This window comes from Manacus vitellinus, unplaced genomic scaffold (genome assembly GCF_001715985.3).
Source record: "Manacus vitellinus isolate BGI_N305 unplaced genomic scaffold, ASM171598v3 scaffold_3_pilon, whole genome shotgun sequence".
Lineage (NCBI taxonomy): Eukaryota > Metazoa > Chordata > Aves > Passeriformes > Pipridae > Manacus > Manacus vitellinus.
The window spans coordinates 28,108,987-28,114,233 of NW_021940535.1; the positions used below are offsets into that span (position 1 = coordinate 28,108,987).

Consider the following 5,247-nt stretch of genomic DNA (forward strand, 5'->3'; position numbering starts at 1 on the left):
AATTGAGCCAACATTTTCAAGAAACTCTTAGGTTCACAACTCACAGTTTAGGTTCTTAGTATATCTCTTATTATATATTTGCCAATAAAGAGGATTTTCCATGCACAGGTTTACTGCAGGTACCTTTGTTTCCTTAGCAGCCTTTTTACCTAGAGGCTCTAGCAACTTGCACTCTCCTCACTGCAGAGTAGCCCTGTGGTTTTTTCCTGACTCTTTAATGAAAGAGTGAAGATGCCTAAGCCAGGAAATGAGTGTCTATAACACGTCCATGTGTCTCCCTCCCCACTGCAGGCAAGCGCAAGAGGCAACCCCCGTCTTGTGGGTCAGAAGAAAGACGTAACTCTGACATCCATATTTTTAAAGATGAGGTGTTATGTAAGATGTTAAAGACCAATTCATTCCTCTTTTCCTTGGGAACACTGGAAGTGCCTTCACATGTATTATAAGAGATCAAGTTTACCTGTAAGACTTTGTCTGAAACTAACTCTTCCTTCATGCCTTTGGGCCAATCAATTTACCTGCTCTGTGTCTCCTTTTTCCATCTGTAAAAAGACCAGATCAATAGCATTCCTTTGAAGGACTGCTACATGTGGCACTTCATTAGAGTGTCACTCCTATTACTGTGGTGAAGCCCAGCTAGAATTTTATCGTTATCCGTGATTAGTATAGATACAATGCTATTATATTATGATTATGTCCACCAACAAGAGCTCCAGATCCAAACAACCTCTGAAATTTTATTTGTCCCAAGTCTTTTATCTGCCATGCACAGAGAAAGCAGCTTTTACTTGGCTGGGTTTGTCTGGCATTAAGAAAATGGGTAATTTACAGGAAGACTGGGGACTTCATTCTTTCCAACCCAAATTTGGGGAACTGCAAACTTCAAACTATGCCTGTAGATACAACACAATTGGCAGGAAGCTCTCTTTAACATAAAACATGTTGGTTTTGTTGTCAACATCTTACACATTTTTCTTCCCACAAGTGTTGCATCTGAGAAATCCTGGAGAAACACTGAACTCCACAACAGTGCAGATAGAGCTAGAAGATCGTTGCTTAAGGGATTCTTGCTAGTGCCCCAAGCTTTCCAATGTGATATGTAAGTCGCTGTCTTTTGGAATGGGCAAAATGATCCAGTATGCAATTTTCTTGTGCTAAATCACTGTCTGGGTGTGCATTTACCATGTAGCTTACTTACAGTTTCAGTCTAGAGATTTGAGTCCAAATCCAGATCTGGATATACCTCCAGAGCCCTCAGCAATGCTTCCCCCTGTTACACTCAACACCCACACACTATGTTTAGAAAAGAAATTGAAACTACCTGACCATGTCAATCTTTCAGCAGTCAATTCCTAGTAATTAAGAGTCAAGAGCAAAGCAGCTGTTTCTACTGAAGGAAAAGGATGGATGTGAGGGTTTATTTTGGCATAGTCTGCTAATCACCAGCTCTTGGGTGCAGAGGACAGGGAGTTTCCAAAGTAAGCTCATGATGGCATTCAGCACCTCTAGTTACCAGGTGTGATGGGCTATGCCATTTCTTTTACTTACAGATGGCTGAAGGACTGGTTAGATAAAAAAAATTAATTAGTTGGAAGCATTGGTAAGTAATTTTTAGCAATACAGAGAAATCTATATAGGGAGGAATTTGTTAAGTAGAAAGAGATAATAATGTTAATTTCCATGTTATTTCAAAAATCTGGACCTAAGGAGAAGAGGTCAAATACTAATAAACCAGGCAAAGTGCATTTACCATGGTTTTGTTCCATGCTGGTATTTACAGTAAGAAACAGATATTTGCTAAAACATTTGAACATCATTGATAAAGGCTGTTATCCTCTGTGCCAGGTTTTGTACTGTTTGAAGGACCTAGGCCTCCTTTGTTACAAGTGTGTCAGGTCTCTCAAAGAGCTCATTCCTGACTCACAGGATAGACGCAAGACACATCTCAGGACCACTAGTCTTCCGTAGCACATTCAGATGAACACATTTCTTGGGACTGAGAAATTAGTCGGTCAGTGTGGATAATGATGTAGAGTCCATATCACACTGCTTTATTCTTAGCACCATGCTGCTTAGGCTGGAGTTCCTGTGAAAGGAAAGACATGGCATTTAAATAGTCATCATCCTGTAAGGTCACATCAGGTTAGTATCCAACATGATGGGAGAAAATGCAGTTTTACAGAAAACTGGTTTTATCAGGGAAAAGATCAAGATTTTCTCCATGAGAAGTTTGTTTTAGATAAGATGGAAGCAGAAAATTCTGGGTTTTGTGGATATTTTTCTTTTTCTCCCAGGACTTTGGGTGCCAGGCATGGAGACTCTGTTGGAGGGTACTGTCAAGTGTCAGCCGCTCAGGAACACTGAAGGAAAGGTGTGTTGGAAGGTAAAAAAGTGTCTCCTAACACATTTAAAAGCAGTCCTACTTTCTACTTGCCTTAGAAAGCCACCCACCATGACCCTGCTTTGAGTGGTGGTTACTCCCCAAGATGATCTCTGTCAAGAGATTTGACAATCAGCAATATGGATTCTGGCTATAGCAGCAGAGGACTCTGCTCAGACAAGTGTATTTTTCCGAGAAGGACAAGCTATTCCAGCTAAGGTCAGTGTTGCGATCAGCACATTTTCATTTTTTCATCTCATGCAGATTATCAGCATTGCAACTCAGATTCTGAGACAATGCTGCATTGTCTGCATGGATATCCTGAGCCCATGTAAGCCAGGATCACCCTGGATGCTGCAAGGATCTCACTTGATAATAACCTTTCAGTAGTGCAAGCCAGCCCAGCTATCTCCATTTTTTGCTCTCAAATGAAGGCTTGGGTCTAGTCAGTTCAATTGGGCATCATTGTCCTCCTAACCCTTCGAAACAACGGAGTTATGGATTCTGCCAGCACCCATCAGTCCTTTGTTATCTAAGTTTGCCCTCTGGATGAGGCAAGATCCAGTGTCCCTAACATAGCAGAGTGAACACTTGCATCTCTACCCGCCTCTCCCTGATGCAGCTGGCAAAGCTTTTCCTCCACACGATCCAAGAACACAGTGTGAGCACAACGCTGCCATCTGTGCTGCTGGGGGCAGAGAAGTACAGGTACATCAGACCTACAAAATAAAACAGGAGTAGCTGTCATACAGATGATCTCAACAGGTTTATCAAAGAATTCATTCTCAGACATGTTTCAGTCTTGAATCAGAGCACAACATGTTGAAATGCCTAGAGACATTTGTGTTCAGCCAATTCATGTGTTTTACAACAACAAGCATATTGACTTGCTACTATTTGGTGGAGTTACATTCACAACTCAGAATCTGTCACCGTCTACACTGGTTCCCCAAACATTTTAATTTTTTATGCAAATGGCAGCTGTTTTATAATGAAAATAGAGGTATTCTGCTTTTTGAGATCTCTACATTTAAGTGTTTGGTATATATATACAAACCATTAAGGCATGCACCTTACCTGCATATTCTGAAACAGTCTGTGTCTTTGAACAGTCTAATATGGACATCTTAATTCCTACAAATTAATTACCACATACAATGCTGTATAATCTTCTGCTAAAGGCTGAAATAAGAAAATGTTCCCCAAGAGACTATCTCTCAAACTCCATAAAAGTCAACAAGAGGTGGAAACAGAATTACATTCTTGAAAATCTAAAGGAAATTAATGGTCCATGTTTCTAGATCTCCAGTAAAATGACATTTCCCTTAGGATATGCCAGCTGTGCTCTCAAGATTGCATGATCCAAAATATCAGGAAAGAAATATAATTAAGAATTACTATTATTATTATTTCAAAATATTTTTAAGCAGAGAAACCTAGAAGTTTTGCTTTAATGTCACTAACTGTAAATGAAGCAGATTTAGATGGTCAGGGACTCTTTAACAGTAGCAGCTATGGATCCCATTTGCTTCCACAAGGCTTGTATGTAAGAAATCTCTTATCAGAGTCCTTTTGGTTCCTTTCAGTGAATCAAGTCCAGGATCTGAAAATATTAAGCAAACAGTATTTATAAGCTACAGAAAAAGCTGTCTGGACTCTAGGATTTGAAAAGCTATGCTTATTGTTAATCAGATAGGATCTAGAAAAAGGAACACAAAGACATATACAGTAAACATAAACAAAAATATATTCTGTCCATGGCCTTTGCTATGAATGTACAAAGAAAGTAGTGTTTTATGCTACATTATATGTATGTCTGTGTACTGTAACTAGTGTGTAGTAAATTATTTTTAAAAAAGCTATCCTTACAAGAGGTGGAGCTACAGAAACTACACTAAAGGGCAGGCATCCCATTGTGAACTATCCACCACAGACTGTTGTATCTACCATGACGACAGCAGGCACTGGACATGAATCAGCTGCCTGGGACTAAACCCCCATTACAAGATTGAAATTGCAGTCTTATCAGAAACATTGACATTGACAAGCAGTTCAGCTACTAATCCTGCTTGTATCAGATATCTTAAATCTAAGTGTCTTTGCATGAGTGAACTATTTTCTATAATCTGAGTCTGTTATTTATTAGGAAGTGGACTTCCTCTGATTTTGAAACTTGAGGGGAAAAACTGATGTTTGGTCTATAAGCTTCACCTGAGGCACTTAAGCCAGTTGTGTGGGTTCAGTGCTCTTATTCCTGCTTCCTACTGTTCAAGCACAGGTTCCTAATTTCTTTAACACAATGAATGTGCATGTTGTCAAGGACTAACCTGTGTGGTTTCTTCTGAGATACAAGATGGAAAATCAATAACCGTCATGTTCTGGAGGTATCAGCATCATCTGCATGAATAGGAAGATATATTTCCTTGATTAATTGAACAAGATAAAATCAAAATGGCCAGGTTAGGCAGCCGGATGAATGCCCTGTGAAACCACGGAGGGAACAAAAATGGTGTGTGAAGTTACATGTTGAATACTTGATTGTAATGAATATTTAACTGTGGGTTGATGGATGTGATCACATCAGAACTGCATAGGAGAGAATGCCACAAGGAGGAGAAAATACTGTACATTGGTAATTTACGTACTTTACTTGTTGCCTTTCCCTTGCCTTTTTTAATTCCTTTCTGACTGAGTTCTGATTTCCGTTTAATGAAGCGTTTCTGTCCTAGTTAGGACAGCTGAGATCAGTTCATCATGGTGGGTGTAACCCAAAACTGTATTCTATAGCCTTCCATGTCATTTCCCAGAAACTAGACTATTGTTGTCAATAGACTATTCGCACCCTCTGCCCATAGAGCCTACTCCTC

The 5,247-nt window shown here is 39.7% G+C and overlaps 1 long non-coding RNA gene across 1 annotated transcript in view; it reads right to left on the minus strand.

Moving 5' to 3' along the window:
• Nucleotides 1-2,997: 2,997 nt before the first annotated feature.
• The window catches only part of LOC108640191, a 7,039-nt gene continuing 4,789 nt past the window's right edge, over nt 2,998-5,247 (minus strand). Inside the window, exons 2-3 of the long non-coding RNA XR_003916002.1 lie at nt 4,708-4,777; nt 2,998-3,099 (exon numbers count right to left, since the gene is read on the minus strand). This is a non-coding gene — a long non-coding RNA (uncharacterized LOC108640191). The remainder of the gene's footprint in view (nt 3,100-4,707; nt 4,778-5,247) is intronic.